Source organism: Peromyscus eremicus, chromosome 6 (genome assembly GCF_949786415.1).
Source record: "Peromyscus eremicus chromosome 6, PerEre_H2_v1, whole genome shotgun sequence".
Classification (NCBI taxonomy): Eukaryota; Metazoa; Chordata; class Mammalia; order Rodentia; family Cricetidae; genus Peromyscus; species Peromyscus eremicus.
Genome location: NC_081421.1, coordinates 102,651,238 through 102,672,655, shown reverse-complemented (window position 1 = coordinate 102,672,655; position 21,418 = coordinate 102,651,238). Strand labels below are relative to the sequence as shown.

Genomic DNA, 21,418 nt, shown 5'->3' with positions numbered 1-21,418 from the left:
GGACTGGGCATATAGTTCCTTTGGCAGAGTACTCAGCTAGCATGCATGAAGCTCTAGATTCAATCCCAGTGTTTGTAAACTGGCTGTGATGCTGCAAAAACCCATAATCCCAGCACTCAGGATGGGGAAGCAGGAGAATCAGAAATTCAAAGTCACCCTTAGCTAAATGATGAGTCAGCCTGGGATACAAGAAACACTGAAACAAGAAAGAAAGAGAGAAGGGATGGGAGAGAAAGGAAGAGAAGGATGTTAAAATAAATGCATTATCTCACAAGTATCTGTCAAAGGAACACAGGAGCCAACTGACAGAGCTCCCAGTGGCCAATGATGAAAACATTTGAGCAACAAATGACGTGATGTTGGAGTACCAGGAATGTAGAGCAAACTCCTGTGAGTCTGCTGATACACACAGGTGGCTGAATGTGATGTTGGAGTACCAGGAATGTAGAGCAAACTCCTGTGAGTCTGCTGATACACACAGGTGGCTGAATGTGATGTTGGAGTACCAGGAATGTAGAGCAAACTCCTGTGAGTCTGCTGATACACACAGGTGGCTGACTAAGCTAACGGAGAAGGAAGAAACCTCCCATTCAGAGTTTCAAATAGTTGATGTAGAGCCTGCAAAGGTGCAGGAGCACAAGACATGTCCTTACCATGGGCTGTGAATGCTTCCTTCCAAAGAGCACATTATAGAAACCGCAGGAAAGAGCAACTTGGCTGCGACAAAAGTGGCAGAATCTCCCAGAGCCAGGGCAAGTGTGTAGCCTTCATACAGAAGAGGAAATGATGCTTCACCTGTGATCTTCCTCCGCTATCAAATCACTTTCTAAGAAGTACCATAATACTATTAATATAACATATAATTAAAAATCAGATTCCAAGTAGTGGGATATGCTACAAGATCCCTAATGAACAGTCCTCAGAATTCTCACGGCATCTCTGCTGAGTGTACCAGGCTCTGCTGACTCCCCATAGGAGGCCATACCTTGTTGGAGGAGGGAATGGCGGGGGGAGGGGGGAGTCGTCGGGGGGGGGGTTGTGGAGGGCTGGAGGAGCAGGAGGAGGGAAGAGAGGGAGATCTGTGGTTGGTATGTAAAATGAATAAAAAAAAATCCTTAACAATAAAAAAAAATTCTCACGGCATCAAAACATTGGAAAATCAGAAGCCAGCCCACTCAGGAGAAGGCTGAAAAGATAAGAAGAGCAAGAAAGAGAAAAAAGAAAAAGAAAAAGAGGTAAGGTAATAATCTAGATAGGATCCTGGAACACAATAAGAAGTCATCGCTGGGCTGGAGAAAGAGCTCTGTAGATAACAGCCCTTGCTGCTCTTCCAAGTTCAATGCTTAGCATCCATAGGCAGCTAACAACCATCTGTAACTAACTCTTCCAGAGGACCCAGTGCCCTCTTCTGGCACACACCTACACTGGCACATGTACGTGTGTATGTGTATACGTACACACATACACACATAATTTAAAATAAAAATAAATGTTTTTCAGGGCTTTGTTTTTTTTTTAATTATTTGTTCTATTTGTTGAGGTTATAATTACATCATTTCCCCCTTCCCCTCTCCTCCCCCCAAACTTTCCCATATATCCCCTCCTGGCTGTCTTTCAAATCCATGGCCCCTTTTCAGTAATTGTTGGTGCGTGTGTGTTCCAAAATACATCAATACAACCTACTTGGTCTGAAGGATGCTGTATGTATGTTTTCAGGGCTGATCATTTGGTATTGCTTAACTAACTGGTGTAGTCTTCCCCGGGAGAGACGATTTCTACCCATCTTAGCATTCCTTAGTTGTCTATAGTTGTTTGTGTAGGGTTGAGGCCTCCTGAACTCTCTCCTGTCCCCATTAGTGGGTCTAGTGACGTCATCCTTTAGACAGTCATGTTAATGAGACCTTATGGATGTAGCTTCTGACATGACATCCCTAGAAGACAGTCTCACAGCAAACTCCGTGGGCCTCTGGCTCTTACAGTCTTTGCTCAGTCTCTTCTGGAGTGGTCCCTTAAGTGCAAGGAGTTGTGTTGTAGATGTGTGAGCACCCATGCTTCCTTACAGGACCAAGGTCACCTGATACGGCCTCAAGGAATTAAAATCTGGCCAGTTGGAGGGGCCACAGCACAACTGAGCCTGTGACAATTTTATTGAGAGCAATCAGACTTTTTATACCTTCATCAGAAACAGAATATAATGACAATTGCCAGGATCATACAGCTGTCGTTGCCAGGATACAGTGACGTTTGCAAGTCATACAGGTTACACAAGGTTAATGTCTAAGATCAATTGTCCTGTCAAGCCTTCATGCTTCCTTGACTACTAAGGGAACGTACAGAGAAACACAAAGTGGTGCTTTGCTGCCCGTGGGAGTGCATTGGTCTCCCGGGAACTGGAAGGTACATTGTGCTCCAGGAGCCACGGACTCTAACCTGAAAACCCTGTGATGTATGCCTCTCGAGGCAGCTAGGCCAGGCCAGCTCCATGGTTCCCTGTATAGATGTGTCCATTGGGACTGAGCTCCACACTCTGCACTTTGATTGGTTGTGGTTTTCTGTGATTGTCTCCGTCTGTTGAGAAGCTTCCTTGACGAGGGGCGAGGACTGCATTCATCTGTGGGTGTGAGGACAAACGTTAGAATGTAGTCAGCGATTATGCTGGTTTGGTGAAGAAGTGGTGGTGGTGGGTTCTTCTCCAAGATCCATGAATTAACTATCCCTGGGTACTTGGTAAGTTTTCCAGTATCAGGCATGATTTCCTACTTGCTGAGGAGGTCTTACGTCCAATTAGACAGCTGTTGGTTACTACCCAGGTATACATGTCTGTCACTCCTGCACCCTGAGGGTAATTGTGTCATGTGGCCCTTGATGTGGTTCATAGGTGTGAGAGCTGGGTAAGACTATTGGTTGCTTCTATCCCTTAGAAACTTGCATGACACCGCCTGGTATCCTGAGATACCAGTCCTCAAGGAGGAGGCATTTGGGTCAGTTCAAGTTCAGGGGCCTCTGGGCCTGGTGTGTGAAGTACATGGAAATTCAGCTAAGGAAATCAAAACCAACACGCTTTAATTAATGGTAATACGGGGCTGGAGAGATGAACCAGCCAGTAAGATTGCATATTTTTTTCCAGGTGACCAAAGTTTGGTTTCTTCAGGCTTCTCACAAGTTCCTGTGCCACCTCAGGAGATCCAGCACCTTCTGGACTCTGTGGGCACCAAACTTACCATTGCATATGTGCACTCATGTGTACACACACACACACACACACACACACACACACACACACACACACTTGAGCCTTAAAATATGTTTTTAATCTCTAATCTTAAAAGAAAAAAGGAAAGATGTTAGAGACAGTTTGGGCATCCTTAGCTCAAGGTAATAGAGCTCAAGGTAGTAAGAATCTTATTCACAAAAGATTCAAGGTGACAGACATGCTCAGCTTTTGTCCCAACATTTAAACTGAAAATAAAGGAAAGGATACTGTGAAGCTACATTAATAAATTTGACCCTGAAACATATATGTACTTATGGTAGAGGTTTAGACAATTATCCAAGTAAGTTTTATCAAATTATATTACTATTACTTTTATTTATTATTACTATTATCAGGACCTGGAAGACATCTACCAGGTGTTCATTTCTCTCTTTGACCTGCATTCTCTGTAGATGCGTGCATAGGCTTTGCCCTTGGAAATCACTATACATCTAAACACTATGGCAGCCAGCTCTCCTCTGCAGAGGGGAGCATCAGCTCCTTCAGTAGCCATGGTGAGTTCCTTCAACTCTTCAATCCTCTTCAAGTCTTCCCTCTCTTTGTGATCACTAGCAACATCATGGGCATGCTCAGTGCTGGCTGCTAAGGGAGGCACACACCTTCATGGGTTAGCTCACTAAATGCTCAACAAATGGTAGCTAGAAGTCAAAATAAACAAATTCCTTAAAAGTGATAAACATTTAATTTTTTTTCAATCACACAAAACCCTTAAATGACCAAAGCATCATTTTTGCTTCATTTTAAAGACTTGACTCAGCTAGGCAGTGGTGGAACATGCCTTTAATCCCAGCACTTGGGAGGCAGAGGCAGGTGGATCTCTGAGTTCGAGGCCTGCCTGGGCTACAGAGTGAGTTCCACGATAGCCAGGACTATTTCACAAAGAAATAAAGAAAAAAAGACTTGACTCCTGGGCTGAGGAAATAAATATCGTAAAGTGCTTGCCACACAACCGGGAGGACATGAGTTCGGATCCCCAGTACCCATTTAAAAGCTGAGTGCAGCCTCGTATGTCCATAACTTCAGTGCTGGGGAGGCAGAGACAGGAGGAACCCTGAGCTTGCTGGCCAGCAATAATAAGATCCAAGTTCACTAAGGGACCCTGTCTCAAAAGATAAGGTGGACAATGACTGAGGAAGACTTTGACATCGACCTCTGTCCTCCACGTCCACGCTGTACATACATACCAGCATGCACACATGCCCACATACATACACAAACATATGCATAACACACACACAAAGATGAAAAGTAAAGGATGGACTCCTGACGTTATTTGTTCATCCTCAAGTATTCTGGCTGTTTGGCATTTTCTCCGTGTCCTCCTATAAATTAGAAATACACATCTTTAGTAACCTGCTATTTTCTTTCAATTTTTAAAACACTGCTCAGCTACTTTGATGGCTTCTCCCTTTATCTAAGCTTGGTGGTGCATGCCTATAATCTCACCATCAGTAAGAATATGGCAGGGATATCACAGCTTGAGGCCAGTCTGGTCTCCATAGTGAGGCCCTGTCTCCAGGAGGGCAAGAGGGTAGGTTAGAAAAGGGGAAAGACGAGGAGAGGAGAGGAGAGGAGAGGAGAGGAGAGGAGAGGAGAGGAGAGGAGAGGAGCAAAGTGTGGAGGGAGGAGGGAAAGGGGGGAGAGGAGGAGGAGAGGAGGGGAGAGGAGGGGAGGAAGGGAGGGAAAGGGAGAAGATAGGAGAGGAGCAAACTGTGAGGGGAGGAGATGAGAAGGGAGGAGAACAGAGGGAACAGATGAGGAGGAGAGGAAAGAAATTCTTGATTCCTGGTTCTGACTTCAAATTTTCATCAAGACTCTGTGGTGGTATTTTGTTCCCCAAAATATTGTGTACCCTAATAAACTTATCTGGGGTCAGAGAACAGAAAAGCCACTAGATACTTAGGATAGGCAGTGGTAGCACACGCCTTTAATCCTAGCATTCCAGAGGCAGAAATCCATGTGTTCAAGGATACAGCCAAGCATAGTGACTCACGCCTTTAATCCCAGGGAGTGGTGGTAGAAAGCAGAAAGGTATATAAGGCATGAGGACTAGAAACTAGAAGCATTTGGCTGGTTAAGCATTTGGCTGGTTAAGCTTTTAGGTTTTGAGCAGCACAGTTCAGCTGAGAGCCATTCGGATATGAGGACACAGAAGCTTCCAGTCTGAGGAAATAGGATCAGCTGAGAAGTTGGCCAGGTGAGGCTAGCTGTGGCTTGTTCTGTCTCTCTGATCTTCCAGCATTCACCCCAATAACTGGCTTCAGGTTTGATTTTATTAATAAGAACTTTTAAGATTCCTGCTACAAGACTCTATCTACATTTTGAAGTAATCAGTTTAGACTGCAGGAATTTTACAAATAAATTCTGAAGTCAGACACTAGATGGCAATGTCTGTAAACTACGCTCTTTACGGGGAGTTGGTGTCTGATAGTTTACTCTGTTTAGGTTTCCTGTGGGGATGGGCTGTTTGTGCTTAGTTTTGACTCTAGTGGGGTATAAAAATGGATGATTATTTAGGCTGTTCAGATTTTTTATGTTGTTTTAAAAAAATCAAATCATTTGTGAAACAAGATTTTCTCTCTGTGTGTAGCACAAGCTAGTCTGGAGTTCACTGCATAACCCAGATTATCCTTGAATTCACAGTCCTCCTACCTAGACTTTCCGAGCACAAGCATCACAAGTGTAGGTCACCAACCCTAGAAAAAAATCAAATGTATTTTTATTCGTCGACAAAGAAACCCTACATTTCATTCTTAAAAGTAAGTTCTTTTTATACCATGTATGATCATTAATTTTCATATTTAAATATTTTCTCACTTTTTAAAAATAAATTTAATTCATGGCACTTTAAGTAGATTTATTTCTTTGAAATAACTAAGCTTTCTTATTTAAAATCACAGAGGTGCAAAAGTGAAACCAAATGATATACATAATAGAAAAGCACGCTTTTCCTTATTTAACATATTTATATTACGAGAGTTTGGACACAGAGACTAGAAAATAAAATGGAATACTTCTTTGAAACACATTTTTTTCTTTCATTTTTCGAGACAGAGTTTCTCTGTGTAATAGCCCTGGCTGTCCAGAACTCACTCTAGACCAGGCTGTCCTCAAACACACAGATCTGCCTGCCTCTGCCTCCCGAGTACTGGGATTAAAGGTGTGTGCCACCATGCCTGGCTGAAACACAATTATTTTAAGCACATACACCTTGAATTCTGACTCTCCAGAGGTTGAGACAAAAGGACATCAGAGCATGACCAGCCTGAACCGGATAGTAAGACACTAACTATATCAACAAATAAAGCAATAAAGTCACTGTTCCGTGAATCTTCTATTTTTCTTGGGGAATTAAACTGCCAACTGGCATTTAATCCATAGTAAACATGTAATCAATAAAATATATTTATAATAGTCGAAGAGTTTTCAATATAAGAAGTCATATAGAGTTCTTAGACAAATATGCCAAACCCAAACTCAGAAATTGACCTTAGGACCTTGGTTAGATTTTTGGGCTTTTCTGTAACATGATTTTATAATATCTGAAATCATGTTGTCTTCGTCTGTCTTGTGCTGATATAATAAAATACTCCCAGAGAAGGCATTTTGGTTTATAACTTTGAAGGTCCAAGGCACAGTGGCTTCTGAAGAGGACCACTCATAGCAACACGTGCTGGATGGGGACTTTTAAAGACACTGAGGACAGGAAACAGGAACAACCATACAAGGAGAAGACAGAGGCCAGGGAGGAGGCAGGCTTGCTATTCCTGAGAATTCATTCTCAAAGACGAATCAGTCCTGAGAACTCTGTACCTAGAGATGAGCATGAAGAGTCCCTTCCAAGGCTGGTGTCATCCAGTTGTCTCCCACAAAGCTTCACCTCAAAAAGCTTTTCCCACCTCTCAATATTATTATACCACAGAGCAAGTTTCTAGGGTCTGATCCCATGTGGAACAGACTATAGCAAGCCACAGCGGAGGTTCTTCAGGAAAACAGAGTAAAATGAACTAACGTGAGCAAAGATCTTAAGAATACTCACTGAACTGACAGTATTTGAGGTTTACAAGTTAAAGAAAACACACTGTTGTGTATTTTTAAAAAGATTACCATGTATGCATTTACACATACAGTTACTATGTAACGGTCATATTAACATTTTGTGAACGCTACCTCTACGATGTCACCTGTCTAACTTTCTCAGTAGAATGAAGGACCGAGTAATTGTCAGAGGAATCACAGAATTATAAAGATAAGCAGATAAAAGTCTAACAGAAAAAATGGTCTGAAAAACAAAGGGCTTTCTAGATGCATAATTGCTTAAGTTGTTTGTTTTGAGACAGGATCTCACTGTGTAGACCAGGATGGACTCAAACATACCTGCTTCTGCCTCCCAAGTCACTGTTCGTATTTTTTTTTTATTTTTTAAGCAAGCAGGTTAATGTATTAAAGATATCTATAAATAAATCAGAAAACAGTAATTATAAACACAAATGAACTAAGCTCATCAGTTAAGTGCTCAATTGTCCAACTGTATCTTATTAAATCCAGATAAATATTGTATATTAGTGAAAATATATGCTTAATAGATACTAGCCAAAAGATATCTTGGTACATATCAATATTAAAATAATTGTTATGGCCCCAAACAAAAACAGACTATCCCAAAACTTTATTGTGGGAGTCTGAGTTCACTGAGAAGCTTTATAAATTTTGGTGTGATGGTGCATGTCCATAATCCCAGCACTTAGGAGGTAGGTGCAGGAAGACCACAAGTTCAGGGTCATCTGCAGCTACATAGAGAATTTGAGGCCAACCTGGGTTCCGTGAGCTCCTGATTCACAAACACAAAATGAAAGCAGAAATGAAACTACAATGATTTTAATCTTGTATCCATCTGATGAAAATGTCCAAAACTGTCAAGTCATTGGCTGATAGAGTTCTAGGAGAAACTGGCAAATATACCATATAAACAGAATTTTCAGTATCTATTCACTCACTTCCTTCAATATCTGTATGTTTCCTTGCTAGGAATCATTATTGGTAGTATACCTGCAGGCTGAATGATAAAAATCCTCAACTCTTTGAAACTTAGATTATAATGGAGGGACAGAATTATATACAAGTACATAAATACAGTAAAGCCTTACTAAATACACCTAGGATATCATGAATTCTGACACAGAGTAGGTGTTTTCCTCTTGTCTACCACAAACCCCAATATCTATACTCAATTTTCCCAAACTGGGCCAACAACACTGTGTTATGTTCCAAGGAATTCCCAAATATCATTGATACTTTCCTGAAGTTCATTTAGAGAACAGCCACCACCAGATGGCGCCAAGCCAAATTTAGGACCACTTTGGACAGTGGGGAAAAAGTGTTACCAAGATATCAAACTTGTTTTTAAAGTCAAGAAAAAGTAGATCACAGACAACAGTTTGGAAAGAAAGGGGACTTTTTTGCTGTTTTTGGAGACAGGGTCCCTTTGTATAGACCAGGCCTTCCTCTGCCTGACAAGTGCTGAGATTAAAGAGAGATGATAGCTTATATAACTATCCTAAACTCAAGTAATAGACACACCTCTTAATAGTGCCACTCCCTTCAAGCTTATGGGGACCAATTACAGTCAAACTACCACAGTATCTCATACCTCTAGTCCCAGGACTTCGGAAACTGAAGTAAGAGGTTTCCCATCAGGGGCTAAATAATAAGACTCTGTCTCCAAAAAGGAAAAAAAAAAATGGGGGAGACTTGACCAATCAACATCAAAACTAATGATTAATCTATAATAAATAAGGTTTTTGAGCAGAAACAAATGACAAAACAAAGATACCAGGAAGGTCAAAAAGCATGTGAGATGACAGGATTATTAATACCAGCCGGAAACACTGAGGTTGAACAGATGGGTTTCTCATTTATAATGAATTCATAATGAACTGGGAAAAGAGATACTCCTCTCGTGTAGAGGGAATGATAGAAGTAAAACATCACCATTTGGCAACCTCCAGAAAAATAATGCATTGGGACAAAATTGCCAACCTATGCTAAAACTATTGGGTTGAAATTTGGTGAAGAACAGGATAGTCCTATAGCCTCAAGAGATCTCTCCACAGATTATTACAGAGAGGGAAACAGAACCATGAGAGACCTGGAAAACAACCGCATAAGCAAAGTTGATATTACTCAAAATGGAGAAAATTGACATTTTATGGTTCCTGGAATGTGGCGCTCAAAAGAACACAACCCCTGTTAGTGTTCTAGCTAAGTATGAGTCATCTAAATAGAATGGAAGAGATAATTTTCTTGTGACGAAGAACTATATTGAGAGACATTTCATAAAACAGTTCACTAAGACTTAAAATTATCAAGAATCGTGGCAGGAGCCTATGGAAGTATTCCAGATCAAAGAAACAAACGGGGCAGCTAAACGTAACGCCTGGTCCTAGACTGTACTCTGTGCTAGGTCAGGGAGGGGTGGGAAAGGGTGAAAAGGGAGGATTATAAAAGACACTGGGACAAATGATGAATTTTACAATTTACTGTTGATTAGATATAATAAGCTGTATTAGTGTTAACTTTTCTGACTTTGATAATTGAATATCTTTACTCTTAGAAAATATAGCTTAAGGATTTGAAGCAAATTTGGATCACAACTCAAATGATCCAGAAATAACATACATAAAAGAGAGAATGAGATGTTGATGTGGCTAAATGATAACTGAACTGGTGAAGGGCCTCCAAGAATACTTTGAAATGTAATCTAAACCTTTTTAATGCCTTCAATTATTTTGAAATTAAATGCTAAAAATAGGAAGGAAATAAATGAGAAAAAATAAAATAGTAACCATTTGCTTGCATAATTTTCTCCGTAGTTTGCCTCTTTTTCATATGCCAAAAGCCTAAATGAAAAACTTCAACCAAAGGCAAACTGGCAGGAAAAGAAAGAAAAACACATATAGCTGTGTACCAGTAGAAACTTCTATTTCCTGAGGTAGTGGTGGAATGACGTGCATTTATTATTTTATTATGCATACATATTTGTGTACACATCTAATACTGTATCTTGTAAGAGAAAGAGACTGGGCATAGTGGGCAGGGGTGAATCTCAGGAGCTATGTGTCCCTGAGGCATCTGGCCTGGAATATGTTTCTCTCTGTGTACTTGAGGTTTCTCAGCTGGAAAATGGAATAAACCGGTCCACTGTGTAGTTTTGTTGGAATGCGCTTGGCAACAAGGGCATGTTAAATGGGAGTTGTTATTACTGTCTTTTCTCTACTGTCTTTTCTATACCAAAGAAGGCATAAAGAAACATCTACTCCTGTTCACCACAGACAAAACAGGATAGACCAAAGAAAAGATTGCACCCATGTGCAACTTGGCGAACCTAGGTGTTTAATTGCGGTGACTTATAGGAACGTGGATGACTCAAAGGCAGGTAGTTACACTGTGGAAGACTCTCACGCCCAGCTGACATGACTCACAAAAAGCACCCTGAGGAACTGAGGTGGCTAGGTTAGGAAAGAGTCCCCAGCAGTGTGGATGTCTCATGAAAATGCTGTAACCCTTGAAGAGGCCGAGGGCAACTCTCAGGCACCTACACTACTGAAGACTTCCGCTCCATCAACTGTTTACCTCCAGGAGAGGAAGGACCTGGTGATCCTTGAGGGAAGTTCCTGAGCACCTGGAGCTCCACCTGCCCTCCCCCTACAGGAGAATATTAATAGGCTGACCTCTTGATGGTCTTCTGTGGAGGATCATTGCTGTTCTAATTCAAGATGGCAACGGTTACAGCCAGCCTTCAGAAAAACAACTGTGTTGTACAGCCACAAAGATAGGGCTTGATGAAAGTGATAAAGGTTTAGAATAATTCTAATAGTCAATTGGTAGGGATGTTCTCTAGAAATAAAATTAATGTAATGTTTGAAATCATCAGATAGTTATAGCACCAAGAAGATCTATGTATCATTTCCCAACTCACTCCATAGCCTGGAAGGAAGAGACTTGGAGAAAAAAAAAACAGACATTTCTATGGAAAGGTCCAGAGGAGTACCCCACAGTAAGAGAATCATGCAGGAAGTACTGCATCAGAAGAGGTGGATTTAACCAGTCAGGGATGCGGTCAAGGGGGTCACCTTTCTTTGTACTCTTTGGGAATCCACCACTCAGTTCCCAAATAAATACACTGAGGCCTAGTCTTAGTCATGAAAGCCCGGCCTCTGTTACTAGAAAACAGTGCTTTTCTCCTGAGCAAACTCCGTTAGTCACATCGGTAAATGCAGTTTAACTTAACTTGTTTCTAGCCAGCTTTTCTAACTTAATTATCCTGTTTCTCTTTAACTATGTTTTGTCTCTGGGCTTTTTACCTTTCTGTATTCTATATATTTTTCTTTCCTTCTTACTCACTGGCTGGCTGTGTCTGGGTGGCTGGCCCCTGGCATCCTCCCTTCCTTCTCCTGTTCTCACTCCTCCCTCTTCTCTAGATTTCTCCTCCTATTTATTCTTTCTGCCTGCCAGCCCCACCTATCTTTTCTCCTGCCTAGCTACTGGCCATTCAGTTCTTTACTAGACCAATCAGGTATTTGGGGCAGGCAAAGTAACACAGCTTTACAGAGTTAAACAAATGCAACATAAAAGAATGCATCACATCTTTCTATCATTAAACAAATATTCCACAGCATAAACGAATGTAACATATCTTAAACTAATATTTCACAATAGTTGGGTGCTAATTTCCTAGATTAACTAGAGGAGTGTCTCAAAGCATGCCTGACAGGATCATTTTCTACCATAGAGTAAGTGAATCCATTTTAGCATGAAGGAAAAAAAATGAATCTTACATGTGCCCACCTTGCTTAAATAATTTCCCTATAGTTTATTTACTTTAGGTTTTTATTATATAAAACAAATTTTTTTAAAAGCTCATCTCTCATCGAGAGAGAGAGAGAGAGAGAGAGAGAGAGAGAGAGAGAGAGAGAGAGAAAGAGAGAGAGAGAGAGAATGAATATTGTGCCCATGTCATGAGACCCCTGAGCAAGACCACCACAGAGCCAATATCCGATGCAAAACACACAGGGATTTATTGATTACAAGCAAGCCCGGGCTTGGTCCGTGTCCAACACTCTGACACAGCGGGTGAAGGAGGATGGCCCTGAGCTCTCAGGGTGAGGGGTTTTTAAAGGGAAAAACCACAAGCAGGGTGGTACCAGCCTTTGTGTCATATGATTGGGTGAGGGTGTGTAACCTTTGAATTTACTGGTTGGGAGTTACAGTTATCTTTTGTTCACGGCCCTCCCAGAAACTGCTTGCTCAAGTCTCAGGAAACTGAAATTGAGGCCTGATCTCTGAGAGGAGACTGAGCAGCCTGTTACGGCGTCTGCTTGGTACTTTCAAGAGCAGTCATTCAAGGATAGTTTTCTGTCAGGGATATAGAAGAACTGACTGAACACTTAGTCTTTCTGAATCAGTTGTCTTATGAAAATGGAGGTTCACAAACAGCTAACCTGAGCTGGTTGAACTTAAGACAGTACAGACAGAAGAGCAAATCTGACGACATTAAAGAACATAAGCAAGACCAGCTGTTTGGCATTGCAGATCCCAAGCATTTCCCCTGGGCATAGAGTAGAGGCAACCTATCTGTCCAAACACAAGGAATGATTGCTGATGAACTACTGCGCTAGTCACAGCTGGGTGGGAAACATTGGCGGTCACTTGTTTCAGTTTTTTGTTTGTTTATTTGTTTGTTTGTTTGTTTTGGGTTTTTTTGAGACATGGTTTCTCTGTGTAGTTTTGGTGCCTGTCCTGGAACTCACTCTGTAGACCAGGCTGACCTCGAACTCACAGAGATCTGCCTGGCTCTGCCTCCCAAGTGCTGGGATTAAAGGCGTGCGCCACCGCCGCCCGGCTCAGTTTTTAATTTCATCAGTATTGGTGATTTATATTCAATATCAACTGCGCACCATCTTGTGTCATATCACTGTGATGAGTACTACCTAACACAGTACTATATCACTGTGATGAGTACTACCTAACACAGTACTACATCACTGTGATGAGTACTACCTAACACAGTACTACATCACTGTGATGAGTACTACCTAACACAGTACTACATCACTGTAATGAGTACTACCTAACACAGTACTACATCACTGTGATGAGTGCTACCTAACACATACTATATCACTGTGATGAGTACTACCTAACACAGTACTATATCACTGTGATGAGTACTACCCTCCTTTGTCCTTTGTTACTTTCTATATAAAAGTGGAAGCAATTCAGAGATGATGGCAGGTAGTACAGTGGGGGCTTGTAAGGAAATTCATTATCAAATCCTTAGAGCTACATGTGTAAGAGTTAAATACCCAACCGTTGCCCTGTGTTGACTCTAAGGGCTTTGCCTCAGGTCATATGCTCTGCAGATGTTGGACTCTGCAGACCCCTCATAGCAACTAGAATAAGTGTCCTGAGAGATGTAATGACAGAGGGGTGGCAGGTAGAGTGGGGGACGGTGCTCAGAGCCATGAATGCTGCATTTGAGTCTGTAGAACAGGCTGCTGAGGAGGAGGCATTAGTAACAGCAGGTAGCTTTCGAGGAAAGAATGAAAAAGTCACTGTGCGACTGGAGAGCTAGCTCAGTGGTTAAGAGGATGCATTGCTCTTGTGCAGGACCCAAGTTCAGTTCCCATACCAGGTGGCTTACAACTCATCATAATTCCAGAGCCAAGGATCTGATACCTCTACTCTTCTCTGGCACTAGCACTCACATGTACGTGCCCACACACAGACACACATAATTAAAAATAAATATTTTTTAAAAGTCACTTTGTGGCTGGGTGGTAGTACATGCCTTTAATCCCAGCACTTGGGAGGCAGAGGTCAGGCAGATCTATTAATTTGAGGCCAGCCTAGTTTACAAAGGGAGTTCCAGGACAGTCAGAGCTACACAGAGAAACCCTGTCTCAAAAAGCCACAAAGAAAAAAAAAAAGGGACTTATTACCAACTAAAAAGATCACATATCCAAAAGCATCTCAAAGAATGAAAATTCATCTCTCTTCAATTTCCACATTAATGAAAACAGAGATAGTGTCTCAGTTCACTAATTCTATTTTGGGCAAATTATCTTTAAGAAACAAACGTAACAGTACCAGATAAAGAAAGATGTTAGTGCATTACCACCACAAGACTGTCAATATTTGAAGTGGGGACTCCTGATTCACATGGTGAACTGAATAGATGGACTACTTCCATTCTCTCTTAAATGCCTATTAAAATGCTGATAATAACAATAATACTGAAAAATAAACATGCCTAAAAGACCAGAAGAACAGGAGAAAATACACAGCATGTGAGACAATGCGCATGTGTTGTGGAGCAGGAGCTAGCTACTCAGCACTGAGGGAGAAGGAAGCTGGAAAAGACCCGTGAGCCAGGCCTGCAGGAAGGGAGTTCGAAGCCGTCCGTGAGAGGAGTGTTGGAGATGGTGCCAAAGAGGGAGATAGCCTCTGAAGAGCACAGCGTCGTCTTCCAAACGCCCAGGCTGCAGATTCCTTCCTTACAGAACAAGAACCAGACAGAGGCAGGAACAAGACAGCAGCATTTCCCTAAGCAGCAACTGGAGAAATGCATACCCCTGACTTAGCCACTTACTCTCTGGAAAGTCTATCCTCACGGGATCATTTTAGAAATGCGTAGACTGTGCGTATCATGTTTCTCTCTGCTGGATCATCTAAGGGAAAAAATCTGGAGCAGACCTAAATTACCAACCATAGGGTGAGAGCAGATAGAGTGTTATATCACTCAAATGTATTAGACAGCTACTTATAATAATAAGTTGACATGGAAGATGGCCGTGACAAATCAATGAACGGTAGAGTCGGAGAAGAAAAATAAACTTTAGGTAGACACTTTGTAGGAGAAATATTATGTATGTGTGTATGCTTTTTCTGTCTCTGTGTGTGTGACAGTACTGAGAACTGAACCTCGGGGCTTTGCACATGCCAGGAAGGTGATCTATCACGATCTGATCCCTGACCCCTTTTCTACTTTTGAGTTTGAGACAGAGTCATGCTAAGTTACCCAGGTTAGCTCGGAATTCACTGTGTAGCTTAGGTAAGCTTTGGAATTGCAATCCTCCTGTCCAGTTGGAATTTCAGGCCTGCACCACCAGGCCTGATCTATATGTGTGTATTTATAATAGGCATGCATAATTTATAATTATTTTAGAATACACATTTTATTATTTAATACTTTTTTATTAATCTTTGTACAATATTTTTGATCATGTTTCCCCTCCCCCACTCACCACAGGTCCTCTTCACCTTGCTACCCACCCAATTCTATGTTCTTCCTCTTTCTCTCTCTCTCCTCTCTTAAAAAAAAAAAACAAAAATGAAAATCAAAACAAGCAAAAAGCCAAAAATTGAGACCAAAAGAAGTCAAAACAAAACAAAAAGTACACACTCGAATACACACACATACATACACACACACATACACACACACATACATACATACACACACACACCATGGAGCTCATTTTGGGTTGGCCTGGGGCTTGCCCTGGAGTATGCTTGATTTACCCAGTGACACTACACTGAAGAAACCTTGTTTTCCCTTTGCCAGAAGGCATCAATTTCAAATAGCTCCTCGGTCAGAGACAGAACCCTGTGTCCACTCTCCCCTCTCAGTGCTAGGACCCTGTCAGACTTGTGCCTGTGCAGGTCTGTGCAGGCGGCCTCAGTCTCTGCCAGTTCATGTGTGTGTCCATCCTGTTGTTTCTGGAAGACACTGTTCCCTCGGAGTCATCAACCACATCTGGCCGTTACAATCTTCCTGCCTTCTCTTCTGCAAGAGATCCCTGAGCCTTGAGGAGAGGCCTTTGATGAAGACATCCCATTTAGGACTGTGCTCATGAAGTGCCCCAAAGTCTCTCACTCTCTGCACATTGTGCAGTTATGGGTCTTCTCTGTTAATTACTACCTACTGCAAGAAGAGCCTTCTCTGATGAGGGTTTAGCAGGAAGCACTGATCTATGAATATGGTCATGTCATTAGGAGTCATTGTATTGCTATGTTCCTTTGTCAGAACACTGATAGTAGGTTTTCCCTGAGGCCCATCCCCTACCTAGTCTTGGTTTCCTTGGCTTCCACTTTAGCAGTCTCAGGTATGTGTCCGATCTCACCCAATCAAAAAGTAACTGCGTACTCCCATAACATCTGTGCCACTATTATACCAGTATATCTTGCCGGCAGGTCACTAGTATAGGTTTCAGGGTTTCTATCTGAGTGATACTGATTATCTTTCTCCTCCAACAGTGTACAGAGTAACTTCTAGCAGCATGAATTCTAGTCAGAAGAGGTGAAGCTTCTAGGTCAGCAGCAGCTCAACTTTTCCATGTTTGATGACATAAATAAATGTTTTCAGCAAAAAGGCCTTGAGCATCAGGGTATGGGGAGAAACAGAGCCTGTGGTGTTTGGGGGAGGGGTGTAGTGATATATTGTGTCCCCCAATATATCGTGTACCCTAATAAAACTTACCTAGGGTCAGAGAACAGAACAACCACTAGATTAGACATAGAGGCCAGACAGTGGTGGCACACACCCTTAATCCTGGCATTCCAGAGGCAGAGATCCATCTGGATCTCTGTGAGTTCAAGGCCACACTGGAAACAGAGCCAGGCATGATGACATACACTTTTAATCCCAGGATTTGAGATCTCGTGTCTTGCTTGGGAAAGACATATGCCTTTAATCCCAGGAAGTGATGGCAGGAAGCAGAAAGGTGTATAAGGCGTAAGGACCAGGAACTAGAGGCTTTTAAGCAGTTCAGCTGAGATCCATTTGGGTGAGGACTCAGAAGCTTTCAGTCTGAGGAACAGGATCAGCTGAGGAGTTGGTGAGGTGAGGTTGGGTGTAGCTTGTTCTGTCTCTCTGATCTCTCAGCTATCACACCAATACCTGGCTCTGGTTTTTTATTACAAGACCTTTTAAAATTTGTGTTATAGACCCCTTTGACCAATGACTTAAGAGGATATACCTCTCCTGGCACTGGAGGTTTTACTTTGGCATATAAGCCTACATTCCTTTGTAAATGCACTTTGAAATTTATGAGTAGCTATTTCGCTCTCTTACTAGTATAACTCAAAGGTGCTTATGGGTAGAGAACAACTAATAGCCAATTGTGTTTCATTCCCAGTCACTTTTTCTTCCTGGATAAATATTTTGTTTTGGATTGAGCTCAATGTTCACAGAAATAAGCAGACAAACTTTCAATTGGCTCAGAAGAATGTATAGCCTATGGTGTGGAGTATGTGCTTATTTGGATTTGAGTGTGTCTCATCAATGTAAATATCTACACAAACATAATTCTAATTGACAGATCCTGGAACTGAGTTTAGTATGGCGTGGTAGCAGTTTATCAGCACACCCAGTATTAAGAGTGACAGGGAGACATTGTTAATCCCACAGGTCAAGAATAAGACCTATACCACAATTTAAAGCCAAATTCGAAACACACTTTAATTAAATACTGGCCAGGTTGATGGACTTTTTGGCCAGGTCCATCTCTGGTTTCTCAGAAAAATGGCCCCACGTCATGGTTTGCAGAGGCTTATGTATTTCCCATCAGGTCCACTCAGGGGCAAGCATACATCCTGATTATTTCCTGCCTGTGAACCTCCCGCCCACATGTGATCAAGCACATGGGTGCAGATGAGTCAAACGTGTTCAGGGGAGTGAAAACATGTGGCTTATTGTCTCCCATAAACAATAGCCTCCAGCATTTCAGGAACTATCTGTCCTTGGGCAAGGGGCTTGCAGATCAGAGGCATTTTTGTTTCATGGATCTCTTAGGTATAGTAATTAAAACTTAAAATGTAAGTTTGGTTCTCACAACATCTATTTGACAGTGTTTATGACTACAAGAGCATTCTCAGGAACTACAAGAAAAAAAACCAAGGATTAAAAACCACAGGGACTCCTTAAGCACACTCAGTAAGTCCTCTATCCTGTAGAAGAATGAAAGTTCATGGGGAGATCTGGGTCTCTGTCCAGGATATAAGAAGTTTAGTTTTGGAAAATAGCAGGAGAGAGACCTTGGTGGGTTGGAGCCAAGGTGACCCATGGCGGGTAAGACAGAGACACACCATGCAGACAGTGCTCACATGGCGAGTTTTATTAGTGGTAAAGGGGGAATGGAGAGGAAAAGGAAGTGCAGAGCAGCCTTGTGGAAAAGAGAGAGAGTGTGCAAGGGGGAGGCTGAGTAGAAAAGAGAGAGAAGGTGGGCAGGACCCCACCTTTTATGAGGGGACTTCAAGCACGGGCAGAGAGACCACGTAGCAATGAGCACATGACACAGTCAGGACCTTGAGCGAGCCAAGGTACTGCTGTGTATTGGCCAGGTCCCCAGGGAGCTTTTATCTATGTTAATCTCACCAGAGTGGACATCATGTCCTTAATAATAAGCCCCAGCCAGGTAATCATTTTCCTTGAGCTTGTTTCTTTGGAGGATGGTGTTTTTTCCGACTTCCATCATTTCCTAGAATTGTGCACGAGGCTCTTCATGATCTGACCTCCACCTTCCTTTCCAGTCTTTGATTTTAAGATTTAATTCTTCCTTTTGCCTAAATTCTATTCTCCCTGCCCTGTTTCCTTGGTAATTTTGTTCACCTCACCAGCACGGTCCCCTCTTCCCAGGCCTTCTTACTTACACACGGCCTATCCTGCCTCAGGTCTCGGCAGATACAGGCCACAACCTCCAAGGAACACCTCCATCACACCCCATGAGGAATGTTCTGAGACCCCGAAACACAGCACAGGTATCTCGGTGGGCTTCAAGAAGGTCCACCCCCCTTAGTGTTCCAGCTTGAAAACAAGCACTGGTTTACAGCTTTCTTCCTGTTAGAAACTGGCCTCCCCTCTTGGGTGCGGTGTTCAGGTTTTAGTGATGGGGTTACCACTCCTCAGCATGACTCCTGCTCATATGTGTATGTGTAACTGCCCCACGCTGTGTTAGAAATGTCCCAGCAGGGTGTGATGGGGTGTATATATATGTATAATCCCGGCACTCATGAGGATGAGGTAGGAAGATGGTGAGCTGGAGGGCAGCCCGGGCTACACAGGAAGCCCTGTCTCAAAGATACCACAACAAACAAACAAAACCCCAGGTGTTCTATGGGTGGAAAGAAGGTTCAAAGATTATTTGTCAACATGGTTAAGTACACGTTATCTGAAAGGCTTAGGAAATGGCCAGAAGTATTTCAAATTTCTATTTTTCTTTTAAAATTTTTGTAACACACCTTTAATCCCAGCACTCAGGAGGCAGAGCCAGGAGGATCTCTGTGAGTTTGAGGCCAGCCTGGTCTACAGAGCGAGATCCAGGACAGGCAGTTTCTTGTATGGCTTAGTTTATACATATATAATATAATAATAGAATGTTTGGTTGCTTAGACCAAAGTCCCCATTCCATTAGGGTCTTGAAGAAAGTTCCAGCTTGCTTAAAAGGGAGACATTCCTATCTGTGGCAGAAGGAATTTGGGGCCCTCCCTTAACATATGACTGGTGCCCATTAACTTGTCAAGGTCAATGCTTCCTTAACCCCTGATCATGAGCCACACCCCAGCTCACATGCCTATTTTCTCCCATTTAATCCTATATGCAACTATAGAATATAAAAGGTATATTCTTTTTCAATAAATACACAGGCAGCCATCTGCAGCTGAAAGTTTTCCTGTGCCCCACCCAGTCTGCAGCCGCTCAGACCCAAGTAAACACACAGAGACTTGTATTAATTAAAACTGCTTGGCCATTAGCTCAGGCTTACTACTGACTAGCTCTTGCACTTAAACTCAGCCCATTTCTGTTAATCTATATGTCACCATGTGTTCTGTGGCTTCACCTGTGTGCCATTACATGCTGCTCCCTGGATGGAGGGGGCTGACGTCTCCTGATTCAGCCTTCCTCTTCCCAGAATTTTCCTTGTCTTCTTATCCCGCCTATATTTCCTGCCTGACTACTGGCCAATCAACATTTCATTAAACCAGTGTACAAAAGCATTATCCCACAGCAGCCATCCCAATTCACCCTCAGATTGTGTCAGTCTCCTCCTACTCCCAGCCAACTCTCCCTTCTGTTCAGACAATGAAGATCCTCTACCCCTCATCTCTGTTATGAGAGACTTCAGAGTCCTTCTATCGTGGAAGAGAGATGTGTGTTCAGGCAGCCTCCTTGGACACTATATAAGCAAGGCATTAGCTGCCTCAGTGAGAGGGACAGCAGGACTTAGAAATTCCTGGCAAGAATGGCCCAAATGTTTTAGGTTGATCAGCTATTCCACATTCCCACCCCGCCCCCTTCCCTTTACACCTATGGCACTGGGATCTTCAGACACTAAAAAAAGTGTTGGTGTATCACTGACTGTAGAGAGGCCCAAAACGGCTTGATCACACAGCTGCCATGACAGGCTTAGAGGCCCAGACACAGTTTCTGTGACAGGCTTACTGGCAGGCAACACTCAGACCCAGAAAAAGCCATAAGCTGACCCCACCCAGGGAGGGCCTGCATCCAAGGGGAAGTACCTGACATCGCAAACAGTCCAACCATTAGATAAGGTGGCCAGATGTCCCTGAGTTTAGCACACACTTACTTTTGTTTTACAGATATCCCTAGACAAAAGTCAGTCAATCGGGGTCCTAAACCCTGAAATCCCCTCACATCAACCTCTGCTATGATAAAACCTCTACTCTGCCTGAGATCAGGGCTCTCTGCTCTCACCGCTGCATCGGACAGACAGAGAGACCAAGCTCAGAGCTTGAAGGTAATAAAGGCTCTTTGCTTTCACATACAGGATTCAGTCTCTATGGTGGTCTTTTGGGGGTCCCCATGATCTGGGCATAACATGGTCTCCTTGTAGCACTAAGTGTCTTTTATTAAATCTCATTTTTTTCTTCTATAGCTTTGCTTAACAGAAGTCCTGGCTCATAGCTTCAAATAAGCAGTAACTTCATAATCATTTTTATTGCTGTTATTGTCACACTATGATAACTCTTTGTTTACTTTTCAAATTTACAACTAAGTCTTCCAACACAGAATATTAAGTTGCTGTTATAGAAGAGGTTAGATCTCTCTCACTCATATTCCCACAG

The 21,418-nt window shown here is 42.4% G+C and overlaps 1 long non-coding RNA gene across 1 annotated transcript in view; it reads right to left on the bottom strand.

Moving 5' to 3' along the window:
* Positions 1–2,108: 2,108 nt before the first annotated feature.
* Positions 2,109–21,418, bottom strand: part of LOC131913564 (uncharacterized) — a 31,220-nt gene continuing 11,910 nt past the window's right edge. The window contains exons 2-4 of the long non-coding RNA XR_009379917.1: positions 5,927–5,970; positions 4,543–4,596; positions 2,109–2,611 (exon numbers count right to left, since the gene is read on the bottom strand). This is a non-coding gene — a long non-coding RNA (uncharacterized LOC131913564). The remainder of the gene's footprint in view (positions 2,612–4,542; positions 4,597–5,926; positions 5,971–21,418) is intronic.